The sequence below is a fragment of the Saccopteryx leptura genome, chromosome 4 (genome assembly GCF_036850995.1).
Source record: "Saccopteryx leptura isolate mSacLep1 chromosome 4, mSacLep1_pri_phased_curated, whole genome shotgun sequence".
NCBI lineage: Eukaryota > Metazoa > Chordata > Mammalia > Chiroptera > Emballonuridae > Saccopteryx > Saccopteryx leptura.
The window spans coordinates 140,503,797-140,529,043 of NC_089506.1; the positions used below are offsets into that span (position 1 = coordinate 140,503,797).

General features: G+C 33.0%; 1 pseudogene; it reads right to left on the reverse strand.

The window, feature by feature from the left end:
• Positions 1-2,532: 2,532 nt before the first annotated feature.
• On the reverse strand, positions 2,533-2,693 carry LOC136404554 (U2 spliceosomal RNA; annotated as a pseudogene).
• Between the last annotated feature and the right edge of the window lie 22,554 nt (positions 2,694-25,247).

Genomic DNA, 25,247 nt, shown 5'->3' on the forward strand with positions numbered 1-25,247 from the left:
GACATGACCCCAATGTCTGTGGCCTGAACCCAAGGTTGCTGGCTTGAACAAGGGATCACTGGCTCAGCTGGAGACCCCAGTCAAGGCATGTATAAGAAGCAATCAATGAATAACTAAGGTGCCACAACTATGAGTTGACGCTTTTCATCTCTGCCCTTTCCCATTTATCTATCCCTGGCTATTTCTCTCTCTTCTCTATCTCCCTTACTAGAAAAAAAAAGGAAGAAAATAATGGTAAGAACACTTGGAAGACAGAAACATCTTCAGTCTGATAAAGGGTCTTGTGTAAAGATATATAAAAACAAACAAACAAATAAACCCTACTTCTAACATCCTTAATAGTGAAAGATTATATCATTGCCTCCCAATATTAGAAATAAAACAAATATATCCAGTAACTCTACCTTTCTTTAACATTGTTCTGAAGACTCTAAAAGGTGTAGTAAGATAAGAAATTGAAATAAAAGCATACATTTTAAAAATAAATACAATCTTCACAAAAGGCACACATGAATTAGAATATTATAAGTAAATATAAAAGAACTTCCAGAACTCATAAGTGAGTTCAGTGATACAATTTATTTAAAAAGTCACTTATACTTTTATATACTAGAAATAACTGGACTTAAAAATTTTAAATAATACTATTTACAGTGGCACCCCAAAACATAAAATAGCAATAAATTTAGAAAAATATATGCCAGACTTTATATACTTACAGCTAAAAACATTGCTGAAAGATGTTACAGTCAACCTGTGTAAATGGCAAGGTCTACCATGTATTTGGATTGGAAGATGCAGATATAGTTAAGGAAGAATTTCTTCCCAAATTAATTATGTACTAGATTTATTTCAATCACAAATGAGCTCCAAAGAGGAATTTGATGGAAATTAAATAGCTAGCTTTAATTTTTATATCAATATGCAAAGAACTCTAAAAGGCCAAAACATACAGTGTGTGGTAAACAAAATAGACTTGCTTTATGTGATTTCAAGACTAACTAGGAAGACACAGTAACAATAGTTCACATCAAGATATATACATATAGAACTATATATAACCTATAATAGAGACTGAAAATAAACTTACATATAAATGGCCAATTAATGATTGACAACGATATCAAGCTTCTGAAATAACTGTTAGTCACAATTTTTTTAAAAAAATAACTGTAATATATATTTCATATCATGCTCAAAAATTAAATTTAAATTAATAAACCTAAACTTAAAATGTAAAACTTAAAACATATGCTAGTAAATAAAAGTATTCCATAAGAAAATCTATGTGATTTTGGTATAAACAAATATCTCTTGTTTAGGAAAAACAAAACACAAACATAAAAAAAATTATAAATTGGACTTTATCAAAATAAAATAATTGACAGAAAATGTTAAGGAAAGGAAAAGTCAAACCACAGATTGCATGGGTTCATGGAGCTAGGACAAAGGATTGATCTCCAGAATATAAAAAGTAGTCTTAAAACTTAATAAAATAAATAAATTTAAAATGACCAATTTAAATTTGATTTTTAAAAACTACTAAATTATTTTTATAGATACTTTACAAATAATAAAGCTAGCTGCCAAGCATTTGAAAAGATGCTCAGTATCAATAGTCACTAAAGAAATGGGAAGTAAAACCACAGTGAGACACCACTACAAACACACTATTATAGAAAAAATTAAAATGATAACTGACACTGATGGTATCAAATACTGGCAATAATGAGGAGTAACTGAAACTCCTATACATCCCTGATGGGAATGTACAGTATTATGGCATTTGGAAATCAATTTGCCATTTTCTTTAAATTTACATATAAAGCCCAGAAACTTCATCCAAGAGAAATAAAAACAAAAAAATCTTCTATGTTCTCAATAGGCAGAAACTAAAGACATCAACAGGCGAATATATAAATAAGGGTATGTATGCATGTGTCTATGTATGCAAGTATGTGTATGCATAGATATGTACATTTAGTGTAGAGAGCTACTCAACAATAAAAAAGAGCCAGCACAGTTTAGATGAATCTCAAAAATATTATGCTGTATAAAAGAATTCAGACAAAAAAGTATATACTATTTGATTCCATTTTTATGAAACATTAGAAAAGATAAATCTAATGTGTATAAGAGAAAACGTATAGTTGTCTGAAGCTGAGAGTGGGCGGGATGGTGGTGCATAAGTGAGCAGGGCTACAAAAGATCCTTTTATGTTAATGAAAAGGGTCTGTATGACTATAGAGAAGTGCACCACTACCCCTAAAATAAGAGCATTTATTATCTATAAATTGTACATTAGTACATTTGAAAATAATCACTTCTACAATGTCATGTTATTCATTAATTCTGGATAATTTGGCATTAGAAAGAAGACAAGACAGAGAATGAGGAGCAAGGGTTTCAACAGTTAGAATGTGAAGGTTTGCCATACCCCGGTCCAGGATAATTTTGAACCCCAGTTGCTATGCCTTTGGGTGGCACCTAACTGTAAAATATTCTAAACAATTTTGATTAGTAGAGTAGAGCAATGGTCCCCAACCCCCGGGCCGCGGACCGGTACCGGTCTGTGGGCCATTTAGTACTGATCCACAGAGAAAGAATAAATAACTTACATTATTTCTATTTTACTTATATTTAAATCTGGAAGATGTTTACACTTGATCTTAGCCAAAAGGCCGAGAAGCGATAAGGACGATGTTTTATTTTTAAAAAATGACCAGATTCCCTCTGTTACATCTGTCTAAGACTCACTCTTGATGCTTTTCTTGGTCACATGATACATTTATCCGTCCCAACCTAAAGGTCGGTCCGTGAAAATATTTTCTGACATTAAATGGGTACATGGCCCAAAAAAGGTTGAGGACCACTGGAGTAGAGGACTGAAGTGATATGACTCTCCTCAGATAATTACTGATGGGCCAATGAGGCCCTGGCCAGATAACTCAGTTGGTTGTAGCATCATCCCGATACACCACGGTTGTGGGTTCCATCCCCCATCAGGGCACATTCAGGAATTGACCAATAAATGCAAAAATCAATGGAAAAACAAATCAATGTTTCTCTTTCTCTCTCTCACTAACTCTCTGTATCTCCCTTTCTCTTCCCCTTTCTCTAAAACCTATTAGTAAATAAAATTTAAAAAGTACCAATGGCCTTCAGATCCAGAGAGAAGTGAAAGTTGGATGGTAGACAACATTTCAGTAAAAGCAGTAGCATTCAGAGGCAGCTGCTGTTGTAAAACAAATAAAAAGAAAACAAGAGAAGAGTAGCAAGAGATTTCTAAAAACCCAGCTATTACCCTTCCAGGAGCATTGCATGGTAAGGATTATGTGAGATTATCTCATAAAAGGGATAGAAACTTCAAGAACTAACACAGAAAACTGAATTATAACTGCTCGTTAGTTCTCAGTACTACCCTACACCATCCCCAATTCAACTTGACTACAAACATAATGATTGAACATGCAGGTATTAGTCAATTGTCCTTTTTAAATTTTTTATTACATTCTATTATTTTAAATTTATTTATTTAATTTATTGGGGTGGCATTGATTAATAAAATTATATAAGTTTCAGGTCTACATTCTATAATACACAACCTATATATTGAATTGTGTTTTCACCACTCACATCAAATTTTCTTCCATCACCATTTATCTCCTCTTTATCCTCTTCTATTTCCTCTCAACTCCCTTTCCTTCTTGTAATCACCATACTATTGTCAGTGTCTATGACTTTTTTTTTGCTTAATCTTTTACCCAGTCCCACCCTCCTCATGCCTCCCCTTTGACAGCTGTCACTTTGTTCTCTGCATCAATGAGTGTGTCTATTTTGTCAGTTTACTTTGTTCATTTTAGATTCAACATATAAGTGAATTAAAATCATATGGTATTTATCTTTGTCTCACTGGTTTATTTCACTTAGCATAATGCTCTCTAAATCATTCCATGCTGGCATATATTCTTTTGAATTACTGTTACCAAGAATTTTATAGTGATAAAGAATGAAGTATGAGAATACAAAAAAGCAAATGAAAACTCCAAAACTGCAAACATGTATTGTGAGAAAATAAACACATTTTACATACAGGACCAGGTGATATCATTACCTGGAATTTAGGATATTTTCACATCCCGGTCCTACCCCCTTCACTGCAGTCCTTTGCTTCTGGTAGATATATGGGCTCTTGTTTCTCTCCTTCTGACCTCATTTTCAGTTTCTTACAATTACTTGCTCTGTCTTATAGAATTCTCAAGATTAGAATTCCTCCTTTCCAATAGATGAGTACCTGCAATGTAGTGAACTTTTAACATTTGCACTTATGTATAATCTCTGGTCACTAAGCCACTGTCTGGCCTACCATTTCTCTGCTTCCTTTGTCCCAAATACTTAAGAATTTGCCCTTTCCTTAAAATAGGTCTACCTTTTTTCCACCATTTCACAAAATTTTAACTCGTAAAATCTTTAAAGATCACATGACCTCCTTTCCCCAGTCATTCTGCCTTCATTCTGTGACGGCATCAGTGCAAAGAGCCAGGATCCAACCTGGCTCATCTTTCCCGAGCAGTAGAATAGATTCCATAAATGGAACTCATGGTCATTATTAAGTTAACAGTCCATCATTTAAGACTATATGCTGATGCTTATTCAGTGCCGAGCACTCCCTCAGATACTGAAAATTCATTGGTAACAAGGCACATAGAGTCCTTATATTTAGGTAGTATAATACTTTAAAAGATGAACAGATGTTAAATAAATAACCAGAAATATTTAAGGGCCTATTATAGTGCATAAAACAGAGAAATACAATATGTTGAAAAATTATAGATGGTAGAAGATATGTTCTAGGAAGATAACATTGTTGAATCTAATTTTTAATCTTTTAACACACATTCTAGTCACATTTAAGTTACTTATAAAAATTTGGCTATGCCTAATCAGCAGTAACAGTACACTTTCCATAACAGTATAATTTCCATAACACAGAATGAAGTGAAGAGACAGAGAGTACATGGTAAATTCATCTGCATATACTGTCAAATTGGGTACTGCAGCTCCAAAAGAAATTTATTGACTGCTGGACAATTGTAAAATATTACCTTTATTTTGTGTAAAACTAGAAAAAATAGCAGAATCTTTACTAAAATATTCTTTTAAGATAAACATAAATTTGGCATATCATATTTTCTCCAAAAATTTCTGGATTACTTAAGAGAATAAACACATTAATTTATTCCCCTTTTTATATTGAAGTTATAGAACAGTGAGCAGCAATTTTCAGTGTACTCCACATTGTCATCTACAGCATTATGAGTTCAGTAAAATCTGAAACAACTATTACCTTCTAATGCAAAACACATTGGTAGATACAAATTCACAGTGACAAATATTTTTTCTCCATGGGAAAAATTCAGAATGAGTTATTAACTGATTATTCTAAACATCTTATACTTTGTTAATATCACTGTTTTATATTTGTAAAAATGTTTTAATTATGGTTTGCATTCCACAGCAGTATAAAGTAGATTCATAATGAGAAAATTCCACTTTTGCTAATGGAGCCTGAAATTTCCTAATATTCAGTTGGAACTCCATTTTTTTACAATAGATCTTAAGGTTTAAAGACAGAACAAGACTGAATTCTTCATGTTTTTTCCCCAAAAACAATGGTTGAGTTTAAATATATTTATATATTTTTTTAAAAATTCCTTAATTGCTACTTATGCTTATTATTCATATATATTATATAAATATGTAATATAATATATATTATAAGTATAAATATCTCAATTATAAATGTATAATGTATATTTACATACTCCATATGTATAAAAACCTGGATTTGCACAAAATAGAATATTTAAAATATTTTTACATTAATTTGAGAGAGAGAGAGAAAGAAAAAGAGAGAAAAGCATCCACTTGTTGTTACATTTAATTGAGCACTCTTTGGTTGCTTATTGTGCATGTCCTGACCAGGAAGAACCCATGACCTCTGTACCCTAAGACAATGTTCTGTCCACTGAACCACCCAGCTAGGGCCTATAATATATAATATTTAATAGACACCTTACAGAATAAGTAGACTTTCTTCCGTAGGTTTCTTTGTTTCCTTTTGTTGTGAGTTGACCTAAGAATATATAAAGAAATTATTTTGACCAAGCAGATAGACAGATGCAATATTGACTATTAATAACAGCATACAGTGGTAATCTCATTCAATAAATCTATATGGTGACATTATTTCTGTTCAAAGAAACTTTTGGTATTCCCTTAGAAATGAATAACAGAAAATTTCTGGAACTAACTTTACTTTTTTTAACCTGCTAAATGCCAACTTGTTACACTGCAAAACAGTTTACTTTTACTTTTTGATACATTACTGTGTATGTCTTCCTTTTAAAAGTTTAAATCATTTTATATATAGTATCTCGTTATATATAATGTATTTCTAATCTTCACAGATGCATTAAGGAAGAAAAGACCTGCTATACGTCAATTATCTCATATCTCAGTCAAGATAAAGTCCAGCTATTTCATCTGTTTATCTCTTATTTCATCCAAATGATAATTGATGTTATAGTGCTACAATTCTTTTTTTTATATATAATTTTATTTTTTTAATGGGGTGACATCAATAAATCAGGATACATATATTCAAAGACAACAAGTCTAGGTTATCTTGTCGTTCAATTATGTTGCATACCCACCACCCAAAGTCAGATTGTCCTCTGTCACCTTCTATCTTGTTTTCTTTGTGCCCCTCCCCACCCCCTATCCCTCTCCCATTCCCACCTCCCCCCCGTAACCACCACACTCTTATAAATGTCTCTTAGTTTCACTATTATGTCCCACCTACGTATGGAATAATACAGTTCCTGTTTTTTTCTGATTTACTTATTTCGCTTCGTATCATGTTATCAAGATCCCACCATTTTGCTGTAAATGTTCCGATGTCATCATTTCTTATGGCTGAGTAGTATTCCATAGTGTATATGTGCCACATCTTCTTTATCCAGTCATCTATTGATGGGCTTTTTGGTTGTTTCCATGTCCTGGCCACTGTGAACAATGCTGCAATAAACATGGGGCTGCATGTGTCTTTACGTATCAATGTTTCTGAGTTTTTGGGATTTATACCCAGTAGAGGGATTGCTGGGTCATAAAGTAGTTCTATTTTCAGTTTTTTGAGGAACCACCATACTTTCTTCCATAATGGTTGTACTACTTTACATTCCCACCAACAGTGTATGAGGGTTCCTTTTTCTCCACAGCCTCTCCAACATTTGCTGTTACCTGACTTGCTAATAACAGCTAACCGAACAGGTGTGAGGTGGTATCTCATTGCCGTTTTGATTTGCATTTCTCTAATAGCTAAAGAAGATGAGCATCTTTTCATATATCTATTGGCCATTTGTATTTCTTCCTGGGAAAAGTGTCTATTCATATCCTCTTCCCATTTTTTTATTGGATTGTTTGTTTGTTTGTTGTTGAGTTTTATGAGTTCTTTGTAAATTTTGGATATTAGGCCCTTATCTGAGCTGTCGTTTGAAAAAATCATTTCCCATTTAGTTGGCTTTCTGTTTATTTTGTTATCAGTTTCTCTTGCTGAGCAAAAACTTCTTAGTCTGATGTAGTCCCATTCATTAATTTTTGCCTTCACTTCTCTTGCCATTGGAGTTAAATTCATAAAATGCTCTTTAAAACCCAGGTCCCTGAGTTGAGTACCTATGTCTTCTTCTATGTACTTAATTGTTTCAGGTCTTATGTTTAGATCTTTGATCCATTTTGAGTTAATTTTTGTACAGGGGGAGAGACTGTAGTCCAGTTTCATTCTTTTGCATGTGGCTTTCCAGTTTTCCCAGCACCATTTATTGAAGAGGCTTTCTTTTCTCCATTGTGTGTTGTTGGCCCCTTTATCAAAAATTATTTGACTATATATATGTGGTTTTATTTCTGGACTTTCTATTCTGTTCCATTGGTCTGAGTGTCTATTTTTCTGCCAATACCATGCTGTTTTGATTGTCGTGGCCCTATAATAGAGTTTGAAGTCAGGTATTGAAATGCCCCAGCTTCATTCTTTTTCTTTAGGATTGCTTTGGCTATTCGGGGTTTTTTATAGTTCCATATAAATCTGATGATTTTTTGCTCTATTTCTTTAAAAAATGTCATTGGAAGTTTGATGGGAATTGCATTAAATTTGTATATTGCTTTGGGTAATATAGCCATCTTGATTATATTTATTCTTCCTAGCCAAGAACAAGGTATATTCTTCCATCTCATTATATCTTTTTCGATTTCCCTTAACAATGGTTTATAGTTTTCATTATATAAGTCCTTTACATTCTTTGTTATGTTTATTCCTAAGTATTTTATTTTTTTTGTTGCAATCGTGAAGGGGATTATTCTTTTGAGTTCCTTCTCAGTTGTTTCATTGTTGGCATATAGAAAGGCTATTGACTTCTGTATGTTAATTTTGTATCCTGCGACCTTACTGTATTGGCTTATTGTTTCTAGTAGTCTTTTTGTGGATTCTTTGGGGTTTTCGATGTATAGTATCATATCATCTGCAAAAAAGTGATACCTTTACTTCTTCTTTTCCGATATGGATGCCTTTTATTTCTTTGTCTTGTCTGATTGCTCTGGCTAGAACCTCTAGTACCACATTAAATAAGAGTGGAGAGAGTGGACAACCCTGTCTTGTTCCTGATTTAAGGGGGAAAGCCTTCAGTTTTGTGCCATTTAATATGATGTTAGCTGATGGTTTATCATATATGGCCTTTATCATGTTGAGATATTTTCCTTCTATACCCATTTTGTTGAAAGTCTTAAACATAAAATTGTGTTGTATTTTATCGAAAGCCTTTTCTGCGTCTATTGATAAGATCATGTGGTTTTTGTTCTTTGTTTTGTTGATATGGTGTATTACATTAACCGTTTTACGTATGTTGAACCATCCTTGAGATACTGGGATGAATCCCACTTGATCATGATGTATTATTTTTTTAATATGTTGTTGTATTCGATTTGCTAGTATTTTGTTAATATTTTAGCATCTGTATTCATTAGAGATATTGGTCTGTAGTTTTCTTTTTTTGTGCCATCCTTGCCTGGTTTTGGTATGAGGGTTATGTTGGCTTCGTAAAATGTGTTTGGAAGTATTGCTTCTTCTTCAATTTTTTGGAAGACTTTGAGTAGAATAGGAACCAAGTCTTCTTTGAATGTTTGATAAAATTCGCTGGTATAGCCGTCAGGGCCTGGACTTTTATTTTTGGGGAGGTTTTTAATGGTTTTTTCTATTTTTCTCTACTGATAGGTCTGTTTAGGCTTTCTGCTTCTTCTTGACTCAGTCTAGGAAGGTTGTATTTTTCTAGGAATTTATCCATTTCTTCTAGGTTGTTGAATTTAGTGGCATAAAGTTTTTCATAGTATTCTACAATAATTCTTTGTATATCTACGGTGTCCGTGGTGATTTCTCCTCTTTCATTTTGGATTTTGTTTATATGAGTTCTTTCTCTTTTTTCCTTGGTAAGTCTTGCCAAGGGTTTGTCAATTTTTTTGATCTTTTCAAAGAACCAGCTCCTTGTTCTATTAATTTTTTCTATAGTTTTTCTGTTCTCTAATTCATTTATTTCTGCTCTGATTTTTATTATCTCCTTTCTTCGGCTGGTTTTGGGTTGTCTTTGTTCTTCTTTTTCTAGTTCCTTAAGTTGGGAAGTTAAGTGGTTCACTTGGGCTCTCTCTTGTTTGTTCATATATGCCTGAAGTGATATGAACTTCCCTCTTATCACTGCTTTTGCTGCATCCCATAGATTCTGATATGTCGTATTGTCATTTTCATTAGTCTGTATCTATCTTTTGATCTCTGCACTTATTTCTTCTTTGACCCATTCATTTTTTAAAAGTATGTTGTTTAGTTTCCACATTTTTGTGGGATTTTTTTCCTCTTTTTTGCAGTTGAATTCTAGTTTCAAGGCTTTATGATCAGAAAATATGCTTGGTACAACTTCAATTTTTCTGAATTTGCTGATGTTGTTTTTGTGGCTCAACATATGGTCAATTCTTGAGAATGATCCATGTACACTGGAGAAAAATGTATACTCAGTCACTTTGGGATGAAATGTCCTGTAGATGTCTATCATATCCAGGTGCTCTAGTGTTTTGTTTAAGGCCACTATGTCTTTGTTGATTCTCTGTTTGGATGACCGATCTAGAGACGTCAGCGGTGTATTGAGGTCTCCAAGTATGATTGTATTTTTGTCAGTTTTTGTTTTAAGATCAATAAGTAGCTGTCTTATATATTTTGGTGCTCCTTGGTTTGGTGCATATATATTAAGAATTGTTATGTCTTCTTGATTCAGTGTCCCCTTAGCCATTATGAAGTGGCCATTTTTGTCTCTGAGTAGTTTTCCTGTCTTGTAGTCAGCATTATCCGATATGAGTATTGCTACACCTGCTTTTTTTTGGATGTTATTTGCTTGGAGTATTGTTTTCCAGCCTTTCACTTTGAATTTGTTTTTATCCTTGTTACTTAGATGAGTTTCCTGTAGGCAGCATACAGTTGGATTTTCTTTTTTAATCCATTCTGCTACTCTGTGCCTTTTTATTGGTGAGTTTAATCCATTTACATTTAGTGTAATTATTGATACTTGTGAGTTCCCTATTGCCATTTTATATCTTGCTTTCTGTTAGTTTTCTGTCTTGTTTGATCCTTCTCTTTTGTTTTTCTATCTTTTGTTTTTATTTGGTTGTATTCCATACATCTTTCCACTGTTGCTATCTTTTTTATCTCATGTGCTTCTGTGGTGGTTTTTTCAATGGTGGTTACCTTTGAATAATGAAAAGGGTCCCTACCCTGTTCATTGTAGCGAACTATTTTGTGAGTACTTTTGCACTCCATCGTCCTTTGCTACTGTTAATCTCCATCTTCTCCCCCTCTTTTTTTTTGTTGTTGTCACAGTTTAAATTTGGTTTTATTGTGTTCTTCTTGGAGCTTTTACTTGTGGCTCTGTTTTTTTTTTGTTCTTTGTATCTGGTTGGAGAACCCCCTTTAGTAATTCCTGGAGTGGGGGTTTTCTGATGATAAATTCCCTCATCTTTTCTGTATCTGTGAATGTTTTTATTTCTCCTTCATATTTGAAGGATAGCTTTGATGGGTATAGTATTCGTGGCTGAAAGTTCCTCTCTTTCAGGACTTTAAATATTGGGGTCCACTCTCTTCTAGCTTGTAGAGTTTCTGCTGAGAAATCTGATGATAATCTAATGGGCCTTCCTTTATATGTTGTATTCTTCTTTTCCCTGGCTGCCTTGAGAATTTTTTCTTTGCTGTTGGTTTGTGTCAATTTCATTATGATATGCCTTGGAGTAGGTTTGTTGGGGTTAAGAAAACTTGGAGTTCTGTTTGCTTCTTGAACTTGAGGCTTTAGTTCTTTCCACAGGCTTGGGAAGTTCTCATCTATTATTTGTTTGAGTATGTTCTCCATTCCATTTTCTCTCTCTTCTCCCTCTGATATACCTATTATTCTTATGTTATTCTTTTTGATGGAGTCAGATAATTCTTGTAGGGCTATCTCATTTTTTTTAATTTTGAGTCTCTTTCTTCTTCTCTCTGTTGTGCCTCAAGTTGCTTGTCTTCTATTTCACTAATCCTCTCTTCTATCTGACCTGTTCTATTAGCTAAGCTTGTTACTTTGTTTTTCAGCTCGTGAATTGAGTTTTTCATCTCTGTTTGATTTGTTTTTATAGTTTCAATTTCCTTGGACATATATTCTTTGTGTTCATTGAGTTGTTTTCTGAGATCCCTAAATTGCCTTTCTGTGTTTTCTTGTATATCTCAGAGGATTTTTAGGATTTCTATCTTGAATTCTCTGTCATTTAGCTCCAAGGTTTCCAATATATTAAATTTTTTCTCCATAGATTTTTCCTCATCTAGCTGTGTTACCTCTCTTTCTTTTGTATCCATGATATTCGATTTTCTCTTCCTTAATGGCATCTGAGGGTGGTTTTGTTGATAGTATTAATGAGATTTAATAAAGAATAAAAAGTTTAAAAAAATAATAAAAAAAAATCGAAAAGAGTTGTTTTTTTTTAAAAAAAATTAATAATGAAATAAAGAAAAATAAAATAAAATAAAAATTAAAAAAAAAAAAAAAGGTAATTATTCCCCCCCTCCTTTTTTCCTCTCCTCTCCTCTCCCCTCTTTCTTGATAAAATCTTGTTGTGGACTGTGAATTATAACAAACAATGCCGTGATGGAGGGCCTGAATTGGGGAAAAGTAATAAAGGGGCAAAAAAAAAAAAAAAAAAAAAAGAAAGAAAAAAGAAAAAAAAAAAGAGCGTATGGACCCACAAAAAGCAAATAAGGAAAAAATTTGGGTCAAGAATAAAATGATTTGCTTTTAGGTGTTGGTTGTCTAAGAGTTATGATGAGAGGATTAAGAGGAAAACGGAAAAATGGGGGGACAAATTAAAAATTTACTATTGTATTTAGTGGAACAAGAACTAGATAATATGGAGAGCCAGGGATGGGAGCACTGCTAGTGAGTTAAAAAGGTGAAGTAAAAACCCCCCAAAATGTCACAAACATAAGTTTGAGTCCCAGATAAGATAATTTGTTTGTTATTGAGGTTTGAATGAGAGGAGATGTAAAGGAGAAAGGAAGAAACTAATATAGAGGGAGAAAAGAAAGAGAGAGAGAGAGAGAAAAAAAGGAGGGAACCACTAAAAGAAGAAAAAAGAAAGGAGAGAGAGAGAGAGAGAGAGTTAAGGGTTTTGGAGTGCAACCCTCATAGAGAGAAAGGAAGAAAAGAGAAAAGATAATGGGAGATGTAACACTTATGGGTAGTGTAGTTCAAGGAGAGGAGAGAGTAAGACCGGTAGAGAGTTAATCGGCCAAATTGGAGGAGGAAAAAAAAAGTATCAAGAATGAAGATAAGAGAAACAAACGAACAAATATAATAAAATGGGATAGGTTATAAAGTCTGCAGATTATTCTTGATTTTGAGAGGTTATCTTCTTGCTTTTTCTTTTCTCTCCCTCTTCCTGGTCGGTGACTCTGTACCCCGAGTTTTGCCCCTTTGCCACGCACAGGTGGAGGTTTGCAGTTGATAAGTCTCTATGGCAATGTCATGTATTGTGCTTTAGTCTCGTTGGCAGTCGAGGCTATTAGCATTTATAGGCTCCGACAGTGAGAGAGTCCGTGTTCCTGGAGCCTTTCTCCTAGTCTTTCCTTCCTCAATTAGTAGCCTGATAATCCAGCTATGGGGTTGCTGCTGCCTCTGCCTGGATAGTAAGAGGCTCAAAGAGCTGGCAACTCCCCACTCTATTTCCACTCAGCACAGGGCTCTGGGTAAGGCTCAGTCAGTCAGAGCTGCTAGCATAATCAGGCGGGCTTTCCGGCCATTCAAAGACCTCTGGCTCTGCCACTCTGTCCGGTAACACAAGCGGGCCCCACTTCCGGGGCGCTTGGAGGAAACTCTCACTCACTGGCTGTGCACGTAGACCAGGATATCCGGCCAGCAGTCTCACGCTCTGAGTGAAACCCCCAACCGCAGGGAAAAGTTGCAGCGTTGGAATTGAGTCTCGCTCCGTCCCCGTGCGTGGCTTTTGCAAGGTGCTGGGGCGGCCCGAGATTCCGCTTTGGCCCACACAAAGGCCCCTGACTCTGCCCCTCTGTGCGATAACACGGGCGCGCACTGCCGAGGCACTCGGAGGAATCGCTCACTCCTTATCTGCGCGCGCAAACCAGGATATGAGGCCGGCCACGTTTCCCTCTGAGTGAAACACCCTCCAGTACGGAAAATCTCCACCGTTGGAATTAGTTCTCACTCCCTCCCGTGCGTGGCTTTCCCAGGGCGCTGGGGCTGCCCAGAGACTCTGCCCTCAGCCCACAGAAAGGCCTCTGACCCTGCCTCTCCGTGGGGCAACACGGGCACCCACTTCTGGGGCTTAGGAAGAAATCTCTCGCCCACTAACTGCGCACCAACCAGGAGACCGGGTAAAATGTCCGCGCCGCTTGTCTTTCTTTGTTTGGGTTTGGCGCGAGTGTTAGCTTGTATTGCCCGGGTTGCCACAGGATCAGATTTTCCTTGGCTTGGATCTCCGTGCCACAGCCTGGTTCGGCCATTTGTGTCGCGGCCTGGATGTATTCACCCCCTTTGCCCGCCTCAGTTTCTATATTCACAGTTACCAGAGAAAGCCGCCCTGTTTAGGTTAGTGAGGAAGGCGGAGCATTTCTTACTCCCTATTTCCTTCAGGGTTTGGTTATATATTTAGCCAATTTTTCACTCAATCATACCTTTGGGTGTATTGCGAAGCATCTGGAAGCTCCAAGTATAGGTTTTTCTGTTTCTGGTTGAAGATCTTGTTGAGTTTTGGGGGAGATTTATCGGTATCGCTTCCTACCCCGCCATTACTCTGACGTCATCTGAGTGCTACAATTCTTAATTTTCTCATGCCTAAACATGACCAAGAACATCACAGTTAATAATATGCTTGATGAATGAATGAGTGAATAAATAAATGAGAACAATAACGTCTTTTTAAGGCCCCACAACTAATTAAACAATTTTAGGACTTTTTGTGCTGTACCATTAATTACCCATTGATCTCTTCACTCTCTACAAAAAAAAAAAAAAAAAAAAAAAGGATAGACTGGGTACAAAGTGAAAACAAATGACATAGTACTCTAGAATTCTTAGAATGTGTGATATCATTTAATCCAAAAGTAATATCCATATAGTTAGTTAAGCAGTTGTTTCTTGAGTAGGGCTCTGTTCTACCTGCCTGACACTATATATTATACAACATTCTGAAAAGTATTACAGACGTGTTTATATTGCTATGCAAACTACTATATAAAATAATGATTTTATATAAGAGTAAAATTACCCCCCTCATTTTATTCATTGATGAAAATAACCTACATACTTTTACACAAATAAAATTTAAACATAGTAAAATACAGACATTTAATTTTTACAATTCAATAAGTTTTATGCACATGTCATCAACAACTTAATTAAGATGTATAATATTTTCATATTCCATAAAGTTCTCTCATGCACATTCTACTTAGTCCCTAATCACCCTAAAAAATCAGTAATGGTTTATATCACCATAAATCAGTTGTAAGTTTTCTTTTAAATTTAATATCAATGAAATAATATATTATATATGATTAGGTGTCTGATTTATATTATTCTTCATAAGGTCATTGAGATTCATTATTATTTGTGTATTTTGGTAGTTCCTTTTTTTTAACTGCTGAGTGGAATTATATCATTTAAATCTAGAAAAATTTCTTTCTGTTCTCTTGTTAATGAACATATAAGTTGTTTCCACTTTGTGGCTAGTAAAATAAACCTGTAATACTTATTCATTTATAATTTTATTTTTTCCACTTTTTAAGTGAGAAATTTAGAAAATTTATTTAAACATTTATTTTCTAATAGAAAAAAACATTTAAACCAATAAAGTTCCCTTTAAACACTGTTTTTTACTACATCTTACAAATTGCAGTATATTGTATTTTCCATAATTATTCAGTTGAAAATAATGTCTCTCATGATGTATATTTTAATCTAAGGGATACTTATATGTGTGGTTTTTAATTTTCAAATACTTGAATATCTTCTCTCCAACTTTCTATTACTGTTTACTAATTATATTCAGTTTGGTCATTAAACATGTACCCACATAGCAATTATTTCTTTTAAATTTACTGAGACTAATTTTATGACCTATGGTCATTATTTTGTAGAAAATTTTACGTTCACTCTAAAGAATGTGTATTTTTCAGTTGCTGGAGAATTTATTCTAAAAATATCAGTGAAATAATTTGTTTCTAATGTCCTAAAAGTTATCTTCTTTACTGATTGTTTTATATATTCTATATAGCTACTCACTGTATGCATGCTTTATCTATTAAAAATAATTCTATAACTTGGAATTATGGTTGGAGATATGTCCGTTTTTCCTTTTATGGTGGTTTTGCTATAAGTATTTTCCAAACTTTGATGTTATGTATCATCCGTTTTATTCCCAATATTAGTTATTTTTTCTCTCTTTTTCTTTTTCCTGTTTAAGTATGTCTAGATGTTTATAATGGTCTTCTCAAAGTTACTATTCTGTTTCCTATTTTTTTCTCTTTTCTATATCACAAATTTCTGCTTTGATTTTTTATTTTATCTATTTTGAGATTTACTTGCTTTTATTTAGCTTTTTTTGAAACTATTTTTTGGAGTAGTTTTGGGTTCTCAGCAAAGTTGAGAGGCATGGACAGCGAATAACATATACATACATATGCACGCAGAACCCCACCCCCACTGTCTGGCCTTTGTGCTTATTGTCACACATTTTACTTCTGCATAATTCTCCATAATACAGGTTTATTATTTTTGCTTTAGACAATTATAATTTAAATTTTTAAATGAAAAAAAATTTAAATCTTTATATTTATGCATAAAGTTGTTTTTTCTTATGTTTGTCATTTCTCTGTTTTAAACCAGATATCCATTGGGTATTATGTTGCTTCTACTTATAGGACTGGACTTCTTTTAGTATTTATTGTAGAGACATTTTGCTGGTGATTTATTTTTTAGCTCTTATATTTCTGAAAAAGATCTTTATTTTGATTTTATTATATATATATATAAGGTCTACCAGAAAGTTCTGTCCGTTTCTATCACAAGTTTCGATATGTAAGCACGTTTATTTGGCGCATGTGTGCCTCTCTATTTTTATCACTTAATGTATACATACTGAAGTAGCAAATTAACTAAAACAAAGTTGATTCACGTTAGTCTTATGTGTGAAGTGATAGTGTACCCATGGCTACTGATAAAGTTCATTTACGCCACTGTAATTTTTACGAATTTCAACAAGGAAGAAATGCTACAGAAGCATGTCTGTCGCATCCACCATATTCCCCAAACTTAGCACCCTCCGACTATCACTTGTTTTTGTCCTTACAAAATTTTTTGAAGGGCAAAAAATTCAAAAATGAAGAAGATATCAAACAAGCACTGGTTCAATTTTTTGCATCAAAAGATAAAACATTTTTCAAAAATGGGATATACAAATTGCACTCACACTGGCAAGAAATCATTAATAATAATGGCAATTATATTATTTAATAAAGTTTATTGATGGTAAGAAAAATTTGTATTTTGTTTTATTCCAAAAACGGACAGAACTTTCCAGTAAACCAAATTTTATATATATATATATATATATTTGGATGAAGATTTCTAAGCAGGCAGATTTTTTTTTCTCTTACTAATTTAAAGATACTGGCTATTTTGGTTTTGCTTGTATTATTTCTAAAGAGTGATTGCTCTCATTCTTGTCTTTGTTTCTCTGTATATAAAATGTCTTTTTCCTCTGGAAGCATTATATTTTCCCATTTTTTTTACTCCTTTTGAGAATTTTATTATGATATGCCTTGATATGATTTTCTTTATGTTACTTGTGCTTAAGTTTTCTTAGTATCTTGAATAGGTATATTTACAGTTTTCATAAAGTTTGAAAATAAGAGTTGTCATTTTTTTCAAATTTTTAACTGACCACCTTTACTTTTCTAGTCTCCTTCAGGCATTCTCATGGCATTAGACATTATCTCCCAGATCACTAATACTTCATTTTTTGTTTTTTTTTCTCTATTTAATTTTGTATACTACTATTGTTTTATCTTCAAGTACACTAATTTTTCTTGTGCTATGTCTAATATTCAATTTAGTGTATTTTTCATTTCAATCATATAGTTTCTATGTCTAGAAATTCAGTTTGGATACTTTTTCATATTTTCATCTCTCTATATTCCATATCCATTCTTTCCTCCACTTTCTTGGTTATGTTGGTTACAATTATAATACCCCTTTTAATACCCTTACTAATTGTATCATCTACTATATATGTGAGTCAATTTTGATGGTTGATTTTTTTTCAGCATTATGTTACATTTTACTGGGGTTTTTTTTGTATGCCTGCTAAATTTTAATAGATGCTCAATATTGTTTTATCTTTTTGAATACAGGTTATATTTGTGTTCCTATAAATATATAAAAACATAATAAAATAATCTATAATTTTTTCTGCAAAAAAAGAAAACTCTGTTTTAAAGATACTAAGGCAACTTAAGCACAAGTAACATAAAGCAAGAATAAAATATGTTTTAGAGACTTAATCATGTTGATGGTTTTTCTAAAACTAACTATTGTTTTATGAAGGCATGAACTAAACTTCCTGAAATTAATTATTTTAAGTCTTATAAAAATGCTTGAAAGAACCTAGATTTCTTTGGAAATAATTACTTCTGTTTAACAACTATATTAATTAAAATGCATGGAAGAAGAGTAACACAACTATCTTTAAGTTTACTATTTATTTTTTTTTAACTTTGTCACACTTAAAAACATTTGTTATACATTATCTATTACAATATCATTGTACTCACTTGAGAAAGAAGTTAAATTTTACAATTTATCAGATACATAACTTCCAATTGCACATTATAAAAATGCAAATAAAAGTAGTTTAAATGAGAAGCAAATCTTTTATTTCATATGAAATCTCAAGTTTCCAGCATTAGCTATTTTAACAGCTCCACATCATCAATACCCAGATGTTTTCCATCTCTTCTTCTACATCTTAAATGGGTTCTGATGTTCTTTTTCATAAATACAGAAATAACAACTCTTCCCTGCTGCACTGAACATGGAACACCGATTTAAGAAGAAGCCATTTTTTTTTCTTTTGTTGCCTCTGTCTCTCTTCCTACTCCATAAAGGAAAACCTCATCTCTGGTGACCTCCCATCTCTGGAGTTCCTGTGATTCTTGCTTAACCTGCCCCTGCTTAAATGCAATAATCATTCAGTGGCTCCCTACACACAGTAACCTAGATTTTTGCTTCTTCATATATCAGACATAATTTTATACCAAATTTTATCCTCTCCACTCTAATTACACTCTTCAGCTCTATTGCACTATACACATAAACATATAAATAGAAAATAGTAACCAGATGTTTCTTCCAAAATCCTAACATGTTACGAGGCTGTGAGAAGTTAGGGGTACAGTATACTCCCTTAGGACTAGATCGCATGAAACAAAACATTTTATAATCTAAATGCACATATGTTAATTAAATAGTTTGCTGATGGCATGATTTAGTCTACAAAATGTCCTCAGGCTATGCTAAAACAATGCCTTATCATGTGTCTTAATGATACATAATGGGTCAAATTTGATTGCTCATATCAATGTTTCAAGGCATTAAAATATTATTTTATATATAATAATACATAGGATAGATAGTACACTCATTTAAAATATATAAAATAAGTGCTCCATTTATTTTTTGGATGTATGAATCAATGATCTTGATGTTAGCCTCCTTATCTACTAAAAATAAACAACAAGACCAAAAGTGGAAGTTAGAATTAGTGACTTTACTGGGGACAGCCTATACATGTTGTAATGTAGAAAATCATTTACAGAGTTTTATTATTAATAATTTAGCAATAAATTTTCTGTGTTACTTCGGTGTCACATCAGTGGGTCACACTCTGGGCCAAGAAACATTCATCTAAATAACATACTTACATATCAGGTATTAAATAAGTGAAGGTTGAAAAATCTACTAAGTTTAGAAGTGTAAAAAAATATAACTGCATAAATCAGAATCTGTTAGTAAGGCAAGGCAATTATTAGATCTTAAAAATAATAAAAACTTTAAAACTTTATAATAGGATAAACTTAAAACTATACATCTACCAAAAATAAAAAAAGAATGAGAAAATATGAGTGTGTAGCAACCTTAAGTAGGAACATGTACTTCAGGAGAAATTTAGTTAATGGAATTATATGCTGACTTTTATGTTTACTCTTGATTAAAATGGCAGCTTTTAAAAAATTTTGATTAAAAAAATTAATTTTATTATATGTTTTACTTTGGTAGTTATCCATAAATCTAAAAAATACATTTAAACACTAATTTAAAAATATTTGTATACCTAATCATTTAGCAAAATGGAAAACCTAATGTACTTTTAATTTCTCATAATTAACTTTTAGGAAGTCATGTGCTTTACACACATTCCACTGTTGCTGTAACTTCTTATGGAGAAATTATTTGAATAGACAACCATCTTTCCAAGCTAATGCTTTTGAGAAAAATAGAAAATAACATAGTGACTATGCCATAGCTAAACATTTAAATAGAGGACAGAAACAGAGTAGATTGTCAAACAGTCACAGGAAACAGCATTCCAAATATATTCTATATTATTGAATGTGAACTTAACTAATTTATAAATAGTATTATTCAGTTTTACAATCAAGTTTGTTTCTAAAGGCAAAACTGAATTATACCTCTACTTTGATTATACTTTATTCTAAAGAAAGCATACATATAAGTATGTCTTAAAGATAATTATATATCTAATTCTTAAGTAAATTCAATAAAATGTAAAGTTAAATGGTGATTATGATAAGTATACAATATCGAACCGGTTGAAGCAGATACCTAATATAATTCTGTCAAACATGAGAGAGAAATTGCCCAAGTATACACATATATACACATACCACACACTTTCACACTTTATATATTAATTACAGAAATAAAACAAGATATGTATTTGTGTTCAAACATTCTTTTTTAAACATTTTTTTATTTATTATTTTTTTATTCATGTTAGAAAGGAGAGAGAGAGGGAGAGAGAGAGAGGAGAGAGAGCGAGAGACAGAGAGAGAAAGGGAGAGGAGCAGGAAGCTTCAACTCCCATATGTGCCTTGACCAGGCAAACCCAGGGTTTCGAACCGGCGACCTCAGCATTTCCAGGTCAACACTTTATCCACTGCGCCACCACAGGTCAGTGTGTTCAAACATTTAAAGAAACTTAAATTTTAGCAACTTAAGGATATACTGTAAAAAATTGTAAAACTAGTAAAATTAAATTGATGAGGTTAAAATTTAGAGATTTCTAAAATAAACCACAAATGATGGCTATTTTACTGAAAAACACCAATATTTGTAAATATATTAAATGCATAATATTTTTAACTTTGTATTATTTAATATAGTCCATAAAACAATATGTGTAAAAATAATAATTTAGAAACAATTTATAATTCCAATTTATAAATCATCTAAGATTTTCATGGCATAGCAGCACAATGAATATTATATGTATTAAGATTTTTTTTTTTTTTGGATTTTTCTGAAGTTGGGAACGGGGAGGCAGTCAGACAGACTCCTGCATGCACTGGACCAGGATCCACCTGGCACGCCCACCAGGGGGCGATTTTCTGCCCATCTGGGGCATTGCTCTGTTGCAACCAGGGCCATTCTAGTGCCTGAGGTAGATGCCATGGAACCATCCTTAGTCCCCAGGCCAACTTTGCTCCAATGAAGCCTTGGCTGCAAGAGGGGAAGAGAAAGACAGAGAGAAAAGAGAGGGGGAGGGGTGGAGAAGCAGATGGGCGCTTCTCCTGTATGCCCTGGCCGGGAATCGAACCTGGGACTCCTGCATGCCAGGCCGACACTCTACCACTGAGCCAACTGGCCAGGGCCTGTATTAAGATTTTTACTGACTATTTATTGGTCACTTATTATATAGTCTAAATGCTCTTCCAAGCTTGGGAATGACAATGGATGTAACAGCGAATAAACAAATATCTGCTCTCATGGACTTTATTTTAAAAAAAAAGCAGATAAACATAAATAAATAAATACGATAGTACAAAAAGTACTGTCACAAATTCTAAGGTTGCATTCTAAGTTGCTAATATATAAGTTACTATGAAACAATGTTTTCAGAAATTAATATAATATAAAGTTAAAAAGAAAAACACTATGTAGAATGTGTCAGAGATCATAATTATATAATACTAAATATGATATAAATATTAAATTTTATTTAATTCAAATGCCTTTAATGTTTATTAGATTGCTTTTAAAGAACTGCTTAAATTCACAATTAAAAACTGAAAAAGTGAAATCCATATAAGAGTTGAGATTGGAAATGCTATGGTAGATCATTGAACATTTTATTAATCTTGGGCCTTTTGACATTATTAATAAAGCAGTCTCTTTAAATTATCTATGTAATTAATTAAAAATTTGGGAGAATTATCCTTATAAGCACATTGCTCTATTAACATGTTAGTTTGATGGTCATTTAATTAAACTCTAGGGCGTCTGTTATTACTATTTAACTAATTGTATAGGTTTTCTGCTTCTGGCAACACAATGATATCACAATAAAATGCCTGGAGAAGCATTAAGAAGTGATAGCACTTTATGGTCTGTTAGAGGCCTACCCAACACACTTAAACAGTGTGTTACTGGCAAATGCCTGTGAGGATAGCAGAGGAGACATTGTCATTCCAGTCCTGCCTACTAGCTTCACAGTACCTGGTGCCCTGAATATACCTTCTGAGAATGCTGCAGTCATGAAGCTATCACAAGGTCATGCTGCCGGGATTGCTACAGCTTTAGAAGACATAAAAAAACTTGAATGAAAATTGGACCTGCATATTTTCTCAGCAAAAGAAAAATGAATCTTCTAAAAGCCTATATAAGAAGTGAAAAAAAAAATTAGAAAAGAACATTTAATCTTCAGTTCAAGTAAGACAAAAACACAATTTATAATCATAAACTTAAAAAATCAGCATATATTATAGTTCTTTTCCAAGAGCTCAACTAAGATAAAGATTCTTTAGTAATATGTAAAGAATAATAGTAGTTACAATTTTTAAAAGCTGTTATTTGAGGTGACCATAAGACAAGACTATAATGCTGAATTAAAGCATAGGACAAACAAGAAGCTTTTGAAATGGTAATCTGGGATGTAATTTTCATGAGTAAGGTTTACTTGTTCTGACTGGGCTATCAATGAGCCTAGGCTAAATATTCTTAAGAAATGAAATCAAGGCTTATCTGACTTGTTATAAATTCTATGTTTCAAAACTAGTGGGATTCAAAAGTGATGAATTTGTTTGCATTCTCACGCAATATTAATTGTATTAACAGATGTTTAAGAATGAATGTTCCAAATCAAAGGCATTTGTTTGGTATTTTTAGCATCATTTTCTTCTAACCACATATGTCAAAAAAAAAACCCCAAAACAGTTCTGAACAAGATGCTTTCCAAATTGCTAGTAATTTTCTTTAGAGAAATAACTTTAGGAACAAAAGTAATTAACTAAGCAAATAAGTTTATATGAAACTAGAACTTATTCAAGTAGAACACAAATTTTTGTTAAAGACTAGTAAAACAGGAGCACCATTAATTAGCTTAAATTTCTTTCCATAATTATCAATGTTCTTCATACAATTATGGCCTATGTATTCTTATCCAAGTAGTAACAGTTGTCATAGTGGCACTATCTCTGTGGTGGACAAAGAATTATTCATCTTTTGTATCACTCTTTGACACAATTTTTAAGTTTATATTTTTTTTTTGTAATAACAAAATTGTCTTGCGTGGTGATATATGTTATACTTATAGAATCAATGCCAACCTATGACTTGGCCTTCTCCAAGGCATGTGATTTTTCTCTATTTCCCCACAGGCTAAACCATAAACTGTCAATGTACAGGTCCTAGAGAAGAGTAGAACTATTTTGTGGCCAACCATCATTATATACACCTATGAGTGGCAATTCACTGAATGGTTCATTTTCTCCACACTCAAGTCAAGAGACCAACATAATGTTAAGCTGTAGAGTCCATATTCGACTGTTTTAGAGCACTATCTACCATATGAAATCACTCCTTTGTAGATAAAATTAATAATAGTCATTAATTATTATCCTGAAACCTGACCAGGTGATGGAACAGTAGATAGAGCTTTGAACTAGGATGCAGAAGACCCAAGTTCGAAATCCCGAGGTTGCTGGCTTGAGCATGGGCTCATCAGGTTTGAATGTGGAGACACTGGCTTGAGCAAGGGGTCACTAGGTCTGCTGTTGCCTCCCAATCAAGGCACATATTAGAAAGCAATCAATGAGCAGCGAGGGTGCCACACTGCAAGGAAGAATTGATGTTTCTCATCTCTTTCCCTTTCTGTCTGTCTGTCCCTATCTGTCCTTCTCTCTGTCTCTGTCACACACACAAAAAAAATACACACACAAAAAAAACAAAAGACAATTACCTTGTGAAGAAGTCTTCTAGAATATGTGGTTATCTGCTTCCTTACTCATCTCCCCCTTAAGACTCTAGGTACCTCTGAGAATTTTAAGGGAAAGGCTGAAAAAGATAGAGACTCTTGGTAGAAGAAATAGACTGAAAATGGTCTTTGAATTTTCCAAACAGCACATCTGTACAGCAATAAAACTTTGAACAAGTATTCCCACCAACCATATTCCTATAGAGGTGCTCACTTCGAAAGAAGATGTGGTACATATATACTATGGAATACTACTCAGCCATAAGAAATGACATCAGATCATTTACAACAACATGGATGGACCTTGGTAACATTATATTGAGTAAAATAAGTAAATCAGAAAAAACTAAGAGCTATATAATTTCATACATAGATGGGATATAAAAATAAGACTCAGAGACATGGACAAGAATGTGGTGGTTATGGAGGGGGGAGGAGAAAGAGGGGGTGGGAGGGGAAGGGCACAAAAAAAACAGATAGAAGTTACAGAAGACAATTTGACTTTGGGTGATGGGTATGCAACATAATTAAATGTCAAAATAAGCTGGAGATGTTTTCTCTGAACATATGTACCCTGATTTATTAATGTCACCTCATTGTGATTAATAATAATAAAAAGATCTATAGAAAACTAGACCATATAAATAAACTAAATTTTAGATTTCATTAATTAACCAAATACAATTTATATTATGGTAATTCATCATAGCCAAAGATGCAATAAATGTCATTTTTTGAAATACAGAAACAAACATATGTAATTTTACTATAATTGTACCAGAATGTACATAAGAATAACTGTACTCAAAATACAAAATACACAAGCAGAATCTAATACAATACATTAAACAAAGTAAGAACTTAATTATTACATAATTTGATTATCCTTTCAGCCATTCAGAGACCATAAATGGGCATGGAGTTAATTAAGCAAGTAACTTAGTTAAATTCCAATGATGGAAACTCCACAGATTTTTATAACATAAATGAGACATTTCAAATTATACCAATATTTTTGTTATATGTTTTAAAAATTTAAGAATCTTTTTAAAAGGTATTTATAACAA